The 17,242-nt window shown below is 37.1% G+C and overlaps 1 long non-coding RNA gene across 3 annotated transcripts in view; it reads right to left on the minus strand.

Annotated features, from left to right (window-relative positions):
- LOC309623718 overlaps positions 1-17,242 on the minus strand; it is a 929,788-nt gene that overhangs the window by 788,088 nt on the left and 124,458 nt on the right. For all 3 annotated transcript variants that reach the window (XR_014241493.1, XR_014241494.1, XR_014241495.1), the window contains exon 6: positions 8,601-8,755. This is a non-coding gene — a long non-coding RNA (uncharacterized lncRNA). The remainder of the gene's footprint in view (positions 1-8,600; positions 8,756-17,242) is intronic.

Below are 17,242 nucleotides of genomic sequence, written 5' to 3' on the forward strand. Positions count from 1 at the left end.
GTAATTATTTTCAAGCAACATAAATAGTTTAAAGCTATTGCATCTGAAAAGTTAATTACCCTGAGTGCAACTCAGCATAATTTTCTTTTATAAAATATTTTATATTAAAAACCAGGCTGTTCACTAATGTCAGACAAAGGATTGTTCCCTTTGTGACAAGTTCACTTTTAATTTGCTTTTATTAATTATTTACTGATCCTATTCATAAAGAAAAACTGGAAATATATTACATAGCCTTTTATTTTTGGACATTGAGATATATTTAGAACTAAAGAGGAAATGAAGGAAGTAAATGTTCTTGTAATTCTTCACTCTCTGGCCGCTTCTATTCCAGAGACAGGAACAGCCCCCAAGACCACACTGTGAATTAGTCTGAGAATATCAACTGGGCTCAGAAACTTCCTCTCCCCCGCCCTCCAGCAAAACACATTTTATAACCAATCTTAACGAGCTGCAGTCTAGTGACTGTCAGTGGTCATACCAACAAAGCTGACAAATTAATTTACCTTAAAGCATAGTTAAGTGGTAATAGCAGTGCTGTTTTCTCAGAGAATGTTTGCATGTCAGTAGGGACTCCAGGTTACCCCAAAGGAATTGACAATTAATAGTGAAGCTATACAAATGGCACTGATCAGAAATACGTATACAAATGGGACAGTATCAAGGTATATATATTTTTTCTACATATATTTGCTCCTACAATTTCAATTAGATAATGGTTTTCTGTTTTCTTTCTCAGTGGACATTTGTTGTAGGAAAGCAGAAAAAAGCAGCTTAAAGCCAAAGACTTTTCCAGTATTTTATAAAATCTGAAATTGAATAAAGGGGTAGGTGTTCCACATTAGAAATAAAGAGGATGATAACTTTGGGAAAAACAAGCCAACAATTGGCTGGTTTTCCCCAAGGATGAAAGCAGGTTGGAAGAACCTGAGGATTGTGAGAGTCATGAGCTGACCTCCACCTGTTTGTGGGGAGGAGGCTGGGGGTGAGCTCGGGCTTATGGAAAAGGATGGAACTGAGCAGTGTGGACGCTGGATCCCCACCCAGGAGCATCTGTATTGACCTAGTTCCTGAGCACGGCCCAGAAGCAACAGAGCTAATGGGAATGTGTCCTATAATACCTTGGGGCCATGTAAACATGTAAAGCACTGCGTTGTGCTGGAGTGGAAGTGTGCGCCCCAGTAACTGAGTTTAAATTGTACTTCTCCCATTCCTAGTAACTCTATTTGTGCATCCACACTCCAATCTCTCAGCTTCTGTCTTTCTAGGTGTCTCCTTGAGCACTATACACCACAGCAGATGCAAAGCAGGGTGTGATACATCTTTCTGGAGCATCAAGTTTTTTGTGTTTTTTTTTTAAAGTATTTATTTATTTATTTATGGCTGTGTTGGGTCTTAGTTTCTGTGCTAGGGCTTTCTCTAGTTGTGGCAAGCGGGGGCCACTCTTCATCGTGGTGCGCGGGCCTCTCACTGTCGCGGCCTCTCTTGTTGCGGAGCACAGGCTCCAGATGCACAGGCTCAGTAATTGTGGCTCACGGGCCCAGCTGCTCCGCGGCACATGGGATCTTCCCAGACCAGGGCTCGAACCCGTGTCCCCTGCATTGGCGGGCAGATTCTCAACCACTGCGCCACCAGGGAAGCCCGAGCATCAAGTTTATTAACTAGAATTGGAAGAACCAAGGAGTCCTTGGAACAAGAACTATCCCCCTCCCCCACCAACACGGAAGACAGAAGAGTGGGGGAGGGGAGACGTGACCCAGGAATGACAGTCCAGTCTCTGAAGTTTCACCCAGGTGGGGGTTGAGGGGCAGACCTGCAGCCACGGTGGCCTCGCTTTCGGTCGCCCGGGCTGCTCCGGACCATCCTCTGAGCTGGCCAGGGTCTTGGATACGATGCTTCTGAAGGCCGCGCAGAGAACACCCTCATCTTCCACTGGACCGGGCCCCAGGGAGCGCGGCGGCCTGACCTTCCTGCCTCGGTCATGCATGGGGTTCACATGGGCTCACTTTATTATGACGCCTCTTGCTGGGCAGCTTGCAACAAAGATGTTTCAAAACAAAGTTCCAGATTCTCCTAGCCACCCCTTGCTTTTTCTGGCTGTGGCCAGAGGGAGTGGATGAGGACACACTCTCAGGCTGCCCAGTGTGGGAGGACCCTCCAGTGTTGGACACACCCGGGGGGCAGCTGGTTCCCTCTGGGGCTCCAATCCTGCTGCTGGTGGAGGGGGATGTCCCAGTGCCACACTGGGGGGCTGGGCTGGGGGTGGCAGTCCTTGCCTCCAGGCTGGGTGGGGGACAGGCAGACTCACCGGTCTTCTGCTCCGCCTGCTGGTCTTCCTGCAGCTGCACGTTTTCTCCCTGGTAGAGCCACCTGCTTTTCAGGGGGGACACCACAGGGCTTTGAGAAGGCTCAAGTTCACTGCCGCTGAGGTCCCCGCGACAGAAGGGCCTCACAGTTACGATGGAGGCCCCTACCTGGGGTTTCTTGGCGCTCACACTGCCTGTTCCAGCATCCTGGATCTGGTCGCAAGTCAAGCCCGGAGTCGTCACCGTTGTCACCTTCAGGTCCTCTTCACAGGGTGGCTGGAGTGGCTCCTTCTGGCCCATGTTTAACCAAGCATGACTCATGAGGTCAGGTAAGGTGCCTCTGTCACTGGGGTTGAGGGCAATCATTTTTTGTAATAGAACCCTTATCTCCAAAGACAGATAAGGTGGGATGTGGTATTTCCCTTGTAGGACTTGCTTCCGCAGCTCCTGGTAGTCTTTTCCCCAAAAGGGCTGGCACCCAGTTACCATGGCGTAGAGCACTACTCCCAGGCTCCACACGTCCACCGCAGGGCCGTAGCTCTGCCCCAGGAAGATTTCCGGGGCAAAGTAAGGGGGTGTGCCGCAGATTGTGTCCATTTGTCCAGAGTCATCACACTTGTTGCTGAAGCCAAAGTCTGTAAGTTTGATATTCATGTTGGAATCAAAGAGGATGTTCTCTGGCTTCAGGTCCCGATGCACGATGCCCCTCTGGTGGCAGTGCTGCAGGGCGGAGAGCAGCTGCCGGAACGGGCCTCGGGCCTCCGCCTCTGTCATACGGTCATGGATCTTCAAATAGTGGCACATGTCCCCCCCACTGAGGTACTCCATCACCAGAATAAATGCCTCCTCTGTGTTAATCGCCCCCAGCAGTTTTACAATATTGGGGTGATTCAGGAGCTTCATACTGCACACTTCCTGGAAAACTGCCTGGACACTTGCGACGCTCTGATGCCTTTTTTTAATCACCTTGAGAGCCACCTGTGTCCCGGTCAGAATGTGCCGCGCCAACTTTACTTTACTGAAGGTGCCTTCACCAATGGTGCGGAGGATCTCAAAGCCATCAATATGAGCCTCCTTGTCAGCAGAGTTGGCTGTGAGGCCCTGCATCATGGTGACCTGCTAACTACACTGACTGACAGCACTACCTAGCAACACTAACTACGCTAACTAACAATGCTAACTGTACTAACAGTGCTAAGTGTGCTGTCTCTACTAACAGCGCTAACTACGCTAACTGTACCAACAGTGCTAACTAGCACTAACTACACTAACTATGCTAATCAAGTATTAACTACACCAGCTATGCTAACTATACCAACAGTACTGACTATGCTAACTGTACTAATCTAGCAATACTAACTAAAATTAAGATACAAATGAGAAAAAGAACAAAGGAAGAAAAGAAAGCAGAAGAAATGGAAAAGAAACACCAAAAAATTGAGAAGAAAAAATTTAAAACTAAAATGATAAAGAGAGAAAAATGGAAAAAGGCAAAGAAGAAAGAAAAATGAGAAAGATAAAAAAGAGTAGAGAAAAGAGAAAAATAAATCAACAAAATGGCAGAAACAAGGAAAAAACAAGCTAACTGTAGGTCCAAGGCCGTCAGGTCACCAAAAGCAGCTTCCTGGGCTCTAAGGACCAAAAACCTGAGCCCAGCTGCCCCTGTTACAGGGCTCTGTGAAGTACATCACAGTGGTGCACTCTGAGGTCAGAGCAAGAAATGGACGCATCACAGCTGGGGGTAAACCACAGGGGTTTTCTCACTTCTTGAGTTCAAGGCCCCTTTACACTTAGGAAAAAGGATCCCAAAGAAATTTTTCTTTACGTGTGTTATTAGATATTGGTATTCACTTTGTTATAAATTAAAATCTGTAGGATACTTCCAGTGGCCTTTTTATTTCTAGTTTGAAAATCTGTAATAATTTTAAAGACCTCATAATGTCTACACTTGAAATATTCAATTCCTTTTCCTTAAATTCTGGTCTCAAAATAATGTTACAACTTAACTGACTTCACGATACTATACAAAATGTTCTGCTGCATAAGACACGATAAGGTACATTATGAAAGTTCTATGAAGCTGAGAGAAGATTTGCCAGGAAGGTCAAGAGCAGATTTCTCATCAGGAGCCTCGGAGGCCAGATGGCATGGCTCAATGTACTTCAAGTGTTGAAGGAAAGAAACCATCAACCAAGAATCCTATATCTAGCAAAACTTTCCTTCGAAAATGAGGGAGAAATCAAGACATTCCCAGTTAATCAAGAGTTCTTAACCACCAGACCCGCCTGCCACAGGGAGTTCTTCAGGTTGGAGTCAAGGACCCTGCACAGTAGCTCAAAGCCTTATGAAGAAATAAAGACCTCTGACAAAAGTAGATAGACGGGCGATGAGAAAAGCTAATCCTGTTGTAACTTTGGTTTGTAGCTCCACTTTTTGTTTTCTATTTGATTTAAGAGACTAATATATAATAAAACACACCACACACATACAAATCAAAAAAAAATATCTATACCTAAAGCTATTACTAGAATTAAAAAATTTCACACATCTTATTAATATATACACTTGATGAAAAAAGCGTTGAAAATTAGCATCAATATTGATATAACTATTTAGGAATTTAGATTACATGTTCCCCTATGTAATTCAATTAATATTTGGGAGAAAATTAGGAGATAAAAATTCTTTGAAATCTTAACATTTCATTATAAAAATAACCTTAATAACTACATAAATGAAGTAGAACTTTGGTGTGTAGATTTCTATCTGCATATACATAGAAAATTATGAAATATATACAAACATGTGTTTGTATATATGGCCTTTACATATTCTATGGCCTTTACATATTCTATGAAATGGCCTTTACATATTCTATGAAAAATTCGTTCCCACCAACTAATGTATCACGGAAAAAAATTTCCAGAGGAGATATAGATAGATAGATAGACAGACAGACAGACATGGATATATGTATCTATGTTTGCCTCTATAGACCCTTACGAGTAGTTGACATTATGGATGGTTCTACTAATTGACTCTTCTCAAATTTCTCCATGTAAGTTTGAGATAAACATGTAGGACAGCTTTCTTACCATGTGGGTAGTAAATGGGAGTAACAAGGACTATTGAAGGAGAACACAGCACATTGCTGTGTTAGTCTACTGAATATACTAAAAGGAGAAATTGAACCATCCCCATGTCAATCCTTGGGGATTAAGCAGAAGAACAAGGTGTTTACGTTACTCAAGTTTCAAACAAGCGAACAAACACCTCAGCACTTCCAGGTAACTACATTTCCACAAAAACTCCTATGAACATGCCAATAAGTCCAGAGCATCAAGAACTATGGCTAAAGAGGCCTTATGAGGCACTCAAAGACCTCACTTAGCCTAGAGTAAGTGGTTATACAGACTAATCCTTCTGTAACCCAAGTGAGGGGTGGAGAAGAAGCACTTCCTCATAGCATAGGGCAGTGGTGATGGACAGAGAATATGCAAGGAATGAACTCTTAATACTGGCATCTTGTAGGCACACAGAGTATATAGATCATAGGAACAATGAGAAAAGAAACCTTTAGTTCCTTTAATTGGCTGAATTCATTAGAGGCTAGTATGGTTTAGACAAAAAAAAAAAAAAAAAAGAGGCTCTTTCTAGCACAAGAGTTGGAAGATTGGTGGCCTATTTCAGTAGTTCTTATATAATCCAAACTCAGGTGAACAAGTGTTAGAGACAATATACTTTATTATTATCAATCTTTGTAGGAGAGGCATAAACCCAGTCTGATTATATTTGAAAAAAAACTACTGTGATAATACTTCCCTTCCATGTGTTGGAGTATAATTTGCCATAATATATTTGGAGAAAATCTGGAATTTATCATATTCACAGTGAAAAAAAGAACAATCTGCCAGGGATTGGGGAGGGGAGGAGGGAAGGATGAACAGCTAGAGCAGACAGGATTTTTAGGGCAGTAAAACTATTCCACATGATGTGGTGGTAATGGTGGGTACATAACATCATGCCTTTGACAAAACCCACAGAACTGTAGATCACAAAGAATGTGAGCCCTTAAAATAACTGACTTTATTTTATAACAATGTATCAATGTAGGTTCAATTTTAACGTGCTTACCACACCAAGGCAAGATGTTAATAATGAGGGCAAGGGAAGGAGTGGGAGGGGGAGTATATGGGAACTCTGAACATGCTGCTCAAGTTTTCTGCAAGCTCAAAACTATTCTAAAAATAAATTCCAATAATTCAAAAAATGTAAAGAGAATAAGAAAGGCATATTAAGTTAATACTAAACTAAAAACTTTGGAGTAGGCATATTAATTTCAACAAGGCTGATTTAAGAATCAGCTTGGGACACCTGGAAACAAAGGGCAGGGTTAGCCCCTACAGCCAGTGCTGCTTTACAAGATTTGGACTAAACACATAACTGAGTCTTTTGCTCCATGTGGGAGTGAAGAAAAGTGTAGGAGGGGCTTTGCCTCCAGCCTTACAGTGAGCTCCCTGAGGGGTTGTTCTCTATCTTGTTTCACACTGAGACTGTTTATAGGTGACATTCTTTCTGGGTCAAAACCATTCCAGTGGGGGTAAGCTGAGACGAAGTGAGAGAGTGTCATTGACATATAGACACTACCAAATGTAAAATAGATAGCTGGTGGGAAGCAGCCACATAGCACAGGGAGATCAGCTCGGTGCTTTGTGACCACCTAGAGGGGTGGGATAGGGAGGGTGGGAGGGAGATGCAAGAGGGAGGAGATATGGGGATATATGTATACATGTAGCTGATTCACTTTGTTATACAGCAGAAACTAAAACAACATTGTAGAGCAATTATACTCCAATAAAGATGTTAAAAAAAAATTTTTTTTAATTAAAAATACCAAGGAAAAGGTGGGACATTACATATTAATAAAAGTATCAATTCTCCAAAAAGACATAAAAATCCTAAAGTTGTGGAATCTGACATCAAGCTTTCAATATATGTGAAGCAAAAACTGATAGATCAAGTAGGTACAGAATCAGTAAGGATAGACTTGACCTGGACAGTAATAGCAATCAAACTAATATAATTGGCATTTATAGAATACTCCACTCAACAACAATAAAATATACATTTTTCTCAAGCTCATGTGGTTCACAGAGAAGAGTCTCAAGAGGAATTTTAAAAAGCAATAATATAGAATTAAAAATTTAAAAAAAATTGTAGATACAGAGAAAGCAGTGCTGAGAGGAAAATTAAGTGCATATATTCAGAAAGAAGAAAGATCTATAATCAGTAATCTGAGCTCCACCTCAGGAAACTAGAGAATGAAGAACAATTTAATATTAGTGTAAGCAGAAAGTAAAAAGAAATAATACATATGTGAGCATAAGTTATTGAAACTGAAAACTTTAGTAGAGAAAATCAATGAAACCAAAAACTTCTTTGAAAAGACCAGCAAAACTGATAAACCTCTAGCCAGGTTAACAGAAAAAGAAAAGAAAAGAAAAAATAATTACCAATATCAGAAATTAAAGAGACGTCATCCTGACCTGTTTCATGAATGTTAAAAAGGCAGTAAAGAACAACAAGCAGAACTCTATAATTTAGATGAAACAGAATGATTTCTTCACAGACACAAATGCTTAAAACTTACACAAGGAGAGACAGGTCATCTGATCAGGCCCATATCTATTAAAAAAAAATTGTATCAATAATCAAAAACCTTCCAAAAAAGAAACCTTCAGTTCAGATAGTCACCGGTGAATTTTACCAAATCAAAAGAAATGGTGCCAATTACCACAATCCCTTCCAGAAAACAGAAGCTGAGGAAACTCATTCTATGAGGTCAGCATTACCATAATACCAAAACCAGACACAAGCATTACGTGAAATAAAAATATTTATATATCATGTTAAGAAGTTGAAAACTTTCTCACTAAAATCCAGAAAAAACGAAAGATATTCTCTTTTACTCTTCCTACTCTCCGTTTTACTGAGATTTTTAGCTAGTACATTAAAACAAGAAAGAAAAAAAAAGAGAAAGTATTTGGCTTGGAAAGGATTAAATAAAGCTGTCTATACTTGCAGAAGACATGATTGTCTCTGCAGAAAAATACAATTTTGGAAAATTATGGAAATAACAAAGGACTATAACAAGGTCACAGGATTCATGGTTTAGTATATATTCTTGTGTATATGCTATACATACATATATATGTATTTTGTATATATACCGTACATATAAATATAAACACACATACATTTAATAAGTCAATGAAATTTGAAATTAAATCATACCATGTTGGGCTTCCCTGGTGGTGCAGTGGTTGAGAATCTGCCTGCCAATGCAGGGGACACGGGTTCGAGCCCTGGTCTGGGAAGATCCCACGTGCCGCGGAGCAACTGGGCCCGTGAGCCACAACTACTGAGCCTGCGCGTCTGGAGCCTGTGCCCTGCAACAAGAGAGGCCGCGATAGTGAGAGGCCCGCGCACCGCGATGAAGAGTGGCCCCCGCTTGCCGCAACTAGAGAAAGCCCTCGCACAGAAACAAAAACCCACCACAGCCAAAAATAAATAAAATAAATAAATAAAATAAATTTCTAGTTAATATTAAAAACAAAAAAAAACATACCATGTATATTGTACCATAAAGATGAAGTACTTAAATATAAATCTAACAAAATATGTATAGGAACTATATGTGCAAAACTATAAAATGCTGATAAAAGAAACCAAAGATTAAATAAATCAAGAGTTATTCTGTGTATACTGACTGGAAAAATCAATATTATTAAGATGTTTATTCTTCTTAACTGTATCTATATATTCCATGCAATTCCAATCAAAATTCCAGTGAGCTATTTTCTTGATATTGACACACTAATATCAAGTTAATGTGGAAAGGAGAAAGACCTAAAATTGCCAAAACAATAATAGAAGATTAACAGCATAGCTGTAGTGCTAACAATTCCTGATTTCAAGAATTACTATAAAGCTACAGTAATCAAGAGAGCATGATATTGGCTCAAGAATAGACACATAGATCAATTAAACCATATAAACAGCCCAGAAGGAGATGCACAGAAATGCAGTCAACTGGTATTTCACAAGGGACAAAGACAATCAAGAGAGAAATAGATGAATGGATAAACAAAATGTGGTACATTCAAACAGTGCAATATTATTCAATGAAGAAAAATAAATGAACTAAAATGCCATGAAAGGATATGGATGAATATTAAATGTATAGGGTAAAATGAAAGAAGCCAGTAGCAAAAGTCTACATACTGAATTATTCCACTTATATGACATCTGGAAATGACAGAACCTATAGGCATGGTAAATCAGGAATGGCCAGTAGATTAAAGAAGGGCTAGAAATGATGATGAAACACAGGGAATATGTTCAGCGTTTCAAAACAATGCTGTATACTTTCATTGCAGATACATGACACTAAGCATTTGTAAAATTCCATAGAGCTTTACAGCTCAAATAGTAAATATTAATATAAACAAATTTAAAAAAATCATTTAAGAGGTCAGGGGAATCCAGGATGGGTGCAGAATGTAACTCGGGGCTGGGTATATGGGAACTCTCTGTATTACCCTTTCAATTTTTCTATAAATCTAAAATCTTTTCTAAAAACAAAAACTTATTTTTAAAAAATTCTGCAAGACACAAATAGAATACATTCAAAGAAAGTCACATCATAGTCAAACATCATAAATGAAAATAATATTTAACCAGAAAATAAAAAGATACATTATATTCTGGCACAACAATAAGAAGAATGAGAGCTAACATCATCAGAAACAAGTGAAGCCAGAGATAATAAAATCATATATTTAATGAAATTATAGGAAAAATGTGTAACCCCCAAATTTTATATCTACTAATAATTTTGTCCCAAAATTAAGGTTAAATAATGAAATTTTCAAATAAACAAGAACAGGCAGAATTTGTTGCTAGCTGAACCAGACTGCAAGGAATACTGTTGATAGCGCTTCAGATAAGACAAAGAAAACCAAACCAAACCAAAACAAACAAACAAAAATGAGCACAAATTTACTGATGTACGTATCTGCAGGAAGAAATGAAGATCACCGGAAAGGGAAATTGTGAATTTAACTATAAAATAATATTTATAAAATATATTAAATAGTTACTAACTCTTTAAAGAAAAAACTACACTGCGGATACATAACACATAATAGAAGGAGAATGAGTGACAACTAAAGTACAAAGGACAAAACAACAATACATGGTATTTTACTTACAATAATGGCTAATGGGCATAATTTAAGTCACTTTGAAAAGTGAAAGATTAAAAAGCTGAATTTAGAAAATAACCAGTAATAACACAAAGCAACATACATTTAAAACATTGACAGAATTAACAGGAGCTACAGAAAAATATACAATGAACCACAGCTATTTCAAATAGGATTTTCTCATAATTAAAAACAAAAAAATCAGTAATGCTATAAAAGCTTTATTTTTTATTGAAGTAAAATTGATGTATACCATTATAAAAGTTTCCGGTGTGCAACACTGTAATTCAATACACAACGGGATCATCATCAAAAGTGTAGTTATCATCCATCACCACAGAGTCGATCCCTTTTACCCATTTTGCCCACCTCTCAACCCCTTCTCCTCTGCTATATCTGTTCTAGATATAAAAGTTTTAAACTATATTATTATCTAACTTACCTAACAGAAATTTATAGAATACTACATCTGGCAGCTAAAATACATAGTCTTTGGGGCTATAAAACAAGTCTCAATAAGTCACAAAGGATCATATGTTCTGTGAACATACATAAATGAATAAGTGTTTTCGCGAAGAATAATGAGATAATCTTATGTGTTTGAGAATTAGCAGTACGTGTCTAAATTAACACTTCTTTAAAAAAATGCAATGGGAATTTAAAATATATTATTGACAGTATGGAAATAGAAATTTCCCTTATCAAAACTTATATGATTGAGGCAAAACAGTCTTTGGATATACTTTATCATTTAAATATGAAAGTTTAAAAAATCAATAAGCTAAGCCTCCATCTCAAGATTCTAAAAAGGAAAAAGGAAAATTTAAAACCCAGAGGAAGAAGAAGGATAAAAAGTAGAATGATGAGAACAAAGATCAAAGATATAAAATAGAGAAAAATAACAAAGCCATAAGCTTTAATCTTTGAAAGTTTAATAAAATTGATAAACTCTGTAGTAGTAGAATAATACCCCCTCCCAAGTTGTAAAAGTGTTATTTCCCAGAACCTGGGAATATGTTCCCTTACATGGCAAAGAGACATTGCAGATGCAGTTAAGTTAGGATCTCCATAGCGTTTCCTGAATTACCCTGGTGAGCCAGTGTAATCACAAAGGTCCTTATTTTGAAAAAGAGTAGACGAGGGAAGCAGAAGTGTCGGAGTCAGAAAAGGAGATGTGACAGTGGAAGCAAAGTGAGAATGATTTCATTTCAGGCTGTAAGTATGGAAGGGGGCCAGTAGCTGAGGATTGGGGAGAGCCTCTAGAAGCTGAGAAAGGCAAGAAAATGGATTCCCAGAATGTGCAGAAGGAATGGGGTCCTGTAAACATTTTAACTGTAGCTTAGTTGGACCTATTTTGAACTGTGATCTCCAGAACTGTAAAATAATAAATTTGTGGTGTTTTAAGTCACTAAGATTGTGTTAATTTGTTACAGCAGCAACAGGAAACTAAGAGAAACCCTTAGCAAGACTGATAAAAAAATGTAAAGTACACACAAATTAACGTTAACTGAAAGCAATATAGTGGTGCCAATACACATATTTTCAAATTAAAGGAGAATAAGAGAATAGTGTATTTCCTTCTTGATTTTCAATACTGTATTTAGCAGAAACCAACTTTATTTATTAGCATAAGGACATAGGGGCGACAATGAAAAACAACAATCATAAGGAGAAAAAAGAAAAGAAAACAAAATGTACTATTTAATTGATTGTAAATGGATTAAAAAATCATCCATTTTTAATTTGCTGTTTGTTAACTTTTTTTTTTTTAACATCTTTATTGGAGTATAATTCCTTTACAGTGTTGTGTTAGTTTCTGCTGTATATCAAAGTGAATCAGCTATACATATACATATAGCCCCAGATGCCCTCCCTCTTGCCTCTCCCTTCCCCCGTCCCTATCCCACCCCTCTAGGTGGTCACAAAGCACGGAGCTGATCTCCCTGTGCTTGAGTATCCTTTTAAAACAGCAAGATGTCCGGATCCTAATATCAATAAAACAAATTAGGACAATAAATGACTCCATTAAAATAAATCTGTTGCCCATAAATTTTCTAGCAATTAATATAAATCAACTTTATTATAAATTGTATAGTACACTCCTGCCAAATTGAGAACTATATATTTTATTTCCATCTGTATTTTGAAGTGTGAATACTAGAAAATTAGCTTTAATAAAAGCTCAATTAATCTAAGTAATAATGCCTAAATATCTCTTGGTGTGAAGGGTCTTGAAACACATGATTTTCCATCCCAATGCCAGTTTTGTCTAATCATCTTATGGGCAAAATTTATGTCATATTTTTGCTTTGAAAAATCTATTTGGAACAAAGAAAATTATAGTTAGGCAACAAGTCCTGTATTGTTGAAAATTAGCAACTGTTATCACAACAACAACAATAAAATGTACTTTGACTCCAATGTAATTATGTACTTAATTTTTCTCTTTTTTAATTTTCAAGAACCATTTTTTATTAAACCCATATAAGAAAATTTACTTATCGGTGTTATTTATATTTAATTTACAAGAAGACTGAAGCAACAGTTATGTCACTATTATATATTGCTTAAATTTTTTCACTGATTTTATGTTAGAGTTATTTGGAAAGTTTATAGTCCTTAAATTTCGATTAATGTCCTCACATTTTGTTGCATGTGTGCTCAGTTCTCCCAAAAATTATTTGAACTTGACCACTCTGAATATAAAGCTGGCATTCAAGTCAATCAAAAAATTACTTATGTCTTTGGTGAAATGTCTATTTACGTCTTCCGCCCATTTTTTAATTGGATTGTTTGTTTTTTTTGATATTGAGCTGCACGAGCTGTTTGTATATTTCGGAGATTGATCCTTTATCTATTGTTTCACTGGCAAATATTTTCTCCCATTCTGAGGGTTGTCTTTTCATCTTATTTATGGTTTCCTTTGCTGTGCAAAAGCTTTTAAGTTTAATTAGGTCCCAGAAGACATACAGATGGCCAAGAGGCACACAAAAAGATGCTCAACATCACTAATTATTAGAGAAATGCAAGTCAAAACTACAGTGAGGTGATACCTCACACCGGTCAGAATGGCCATTATCAAAAAATCTAGAAACAATAAATGCTGGAAAGGGTGTGGTGAAAAGGGAACCCTCCTGCACTGTTGGTGGGAATGTACGTTGATACAACTATGGAGAACAGTGTGGAGGTTCCTTAAAAAACTAAAACTACAACTACCATATGACCCAGCAATCCCACTACTGGGCATATACCCTGAGAAAAGCATAATTCAAAAAAGAGACATGTACCACAGTGTTCACTGCAGCACTATTTACAATAACCAGGACATAGAACTAACCTAGATGGATAAAGAAGATGTGGCACCTATATACAATGGAATATTACTCAGTCATAAAAAGAAACGAAACTGAGTTATTTGTAGTGAGGTGGATGGACCTAGAGTCTGTCATACAGAGTGAAGTAAGTCAGAAAAAGAAAAACAAATACGTATGCTAACGCATATATATGGAATAGATTCCATATATGCAATCTAAAAAAAAAAAAAATGGTACTGATGAACCTAGTGGCAGGGCAGGAATAAAGATGTAGACATAGAGAATGGACTTGAGGATATTGAGTGGGAAGGGAAAGCTGGGGCGAACTGAGAGTAGCATTGACATACATACATTACCAAATGTAAAACAGTTAGCTAGCGGGAAGAAGCAGCACAGCACAGGGAGATCAGCTCGGTGCTTTGCGATGACCTAGAGGGGTGGGATAGGGAGGATGGGAGGGAGGCTCAAGAGGGATATGGGGATATATGTATGCATATGGCTGATTCACTCTGTTGTACAGCAGAAACTAACACAGTATTGTGAAGCAAGTATACTCCAATAAAGATCTATTTAAAAATTACTTAGGATTTAAGTGAAATTCATTAAGACTAAGTACTTAATGAAAATTAGCAAGGTCTTTTATCTCTCTTTAGAAACAAATATCCATTTTTACCTTTACTTGATATATCTGAAGTAACATATATAGATTTGCCTTTGAATATTACATTTCTTCCATCTGGTCCACTACTATTTTGGAAAGCTTGGTCCTTTCTGAGTGAGAAACATAAGATTTGAAATGATTAAGGTCCATTTATAACATTACTATTTGCTTAAATTTTATATCATTATCTGTCATTATTGAGTAGAATGCATCACCCCTGAAGGAGGCATATGAGTCTAACGATAAAAATATAAGGATGAGGCATATATTTAGGTCATGGATAACTCAGCAGGTAATGAAGAACGGAGTAGGCATTTAAAATCCCCTACATCTGAAAATCTTGTAAGCCAAAAGATGATTCTTAAACTACAGAAAATGTTATGTGTTTATCTAATTGCTGGATATTGTTTCTTGTTTTCTTTCATAAAGATGCATGGTACTGCTATTGGGGAAATTAAATTTACTTAGACCGCATGAAATCGTAAAATAAAACAGTACTAATTATTACTAATACTAATACTATGAGAAGAAGAAGGAGAAGAAGGAGAGGAAGAGGGGAAAATTCAATTGTAATAATTTCCATTTTTAAGTATTTTATGTCCCAAGCTCTCTGCTATGTGGTATATGTGAATTAACTTATTAAATCATCTCACCAGACTTGTGGGTAAGTACTACACTATATAAGATTCTTTTGCCTGAAAAAAATAGAAAATCCCAATTCAGTAAGAAAAATTTATTACCTCATATAGCAAAGACTCTAAAGGTCAGGCACCCCCAGGGTTGTTTAATTCAGTGGCTGAATGATGTCATCAAGAACCCAGCTTTTTGCGTTATTTTCTGACCTGCCCTCCTCAGCACCTTTGTTCTCAGCCTTCCTCCCTTCATGAGAGTAAAATGGTTATGACTCTGTGTGTAAACATGAGAACGTGTAGTAGAAAATGTGGGTAACTCTTCTTGTGTGAGTTTTCTTTTTTAAAGGGGAAACTTTCCCCAGACTCTTTCCAGCAGACTTCTCCAAATGTAAATGAAGATGAATACAAATTTAACCATGATTAAAATATATTTTTTATCTTTAGGGTAGGATCAAAGTTTCATAATCATCCCTAGATCTATCACTGGCAAAGAGAAAAAGATTTTAATGATCAGCTTAGAGTACGCAGGATTTAACAGTGAGTCCTATGGGAGAGAATTAAAAACATGAACAAAATAACCAAGTAGGGAGATTGAAAGTGAGGTAGGCAACCACTTATGTCTGCTACAGATATTATCTTTACTTTCTATATAATCAAACAAGGGATAAAAGAAATGGTGAGATTAACATTATTGGGACAGGAAGTTGCAGAATATGAATTCAATGACACGTTGAAGGGTTGGAGAGATTTAGTAGCTTGTTCCAATAAGACAATGCACAGTAATGTGTTAGAGGAGGAAAAAATCAAAGAAAGACATTTCTCTGGACTTAAGAAGGTGATGTCTGTGCCAGAATTCATATCATTAAGTTATTTTCTGGACCAGACATTTATTTCAGAGATCTAACTAATATTTTTACTGTCTTTTTTTTTTTTTTTTCTATTTGAGGTAAGAGATTCTAGAGCATATTTGAATGTTGATGTGATGATCCAATACACAGGAAGAGATTAATGAAACAGAGAAAATCAAGTAACGGCAGGAGAAACTTCTTTCATAAGTCACTAGTAGAGGATAACAAGAATAATTACTGAGAGATTTAAAAGAAAGAAAGCCCTTCCAATGTTTGAGAAGAATGAGAAAACATGGATATACTCAGTAAAGTCTGGAAAATTATTCATAGAAGACAATGCAGCCAGGGTTTTAGTTCACATCCTCATTATTATCCTCAATTTTTAATTTTTCATCTTTATTCACCTCTTTATTCTTCACATGTTTCTCCTCATATACTAACTATTAATGTTCAAGTTCCTGATAAAAATTAAAATACTATTCTGGGGAAAATGTTACTAGAAATCTTTATACACTTACACAAACCTTAGAACTCAAGCACATCATAATGAAAACATGAACTAAGACAAATATATAGTGCTTGAATGGCATCAAATTTTATTGTGTTAAACTGTGTAAAACTTTCCTATAAAAAAATGTAAAGGTTTATATTAAGAAGTCAGAGTGCCATTGTACTTTAATCAGGCGCTCATCTAAATGGAAATGAGCAAGACTAATTTTGTAGAATTTAGATGCTGAGCTGAACCAAACTTATTATAAAAGAACTGGTGAACCTATCACAGCAAAGGTAAGTAACTATCTTATAAAGTAAATTCATCTATAATGCAATAAAAAGATGTATTAAATCCAAGGATGAGAGATTTGTTGCTGCCCTTGAACATACATTCAAATAGCTTTAAAAAAATCTGCCTGAAGGCCCCCCCAGGTGTGTGGTTAGACCAGGAGTATAGGGGGGAACTGAAGCCTTAAAGCCCACTTAAAGCCAACAAAAGATCAGAAAGAAAAATTAAGGAAACAATCCTATTTACCATCACATCAAAAGAAATAAAATACCTAAGAACAAACTTACCTAAGGAGACAAAAGAACTGTACTCTGAACACCATAAGATGCTGATTAAAGAAATTAAACATGACACAAACAGTTGGAATGATATACCATGTTCTTGGACTGGAAGAATCAATATTGTTAAAATGATCATATAACCCAAGACAATC

The sequence above is a fragment of the Balaenoptera borealis genome (assembly GCF_965194805.1).
Source record: "Balaenoptera borealis genome assembly, chromosome: 2".
NCBI classification, from domain to species: Eukaryota; Metazoa; Chordata; class Mammalia; order Artiodactyla; family Balaenopteridae; genus Balaenoptera; species Balaenoptera borealis.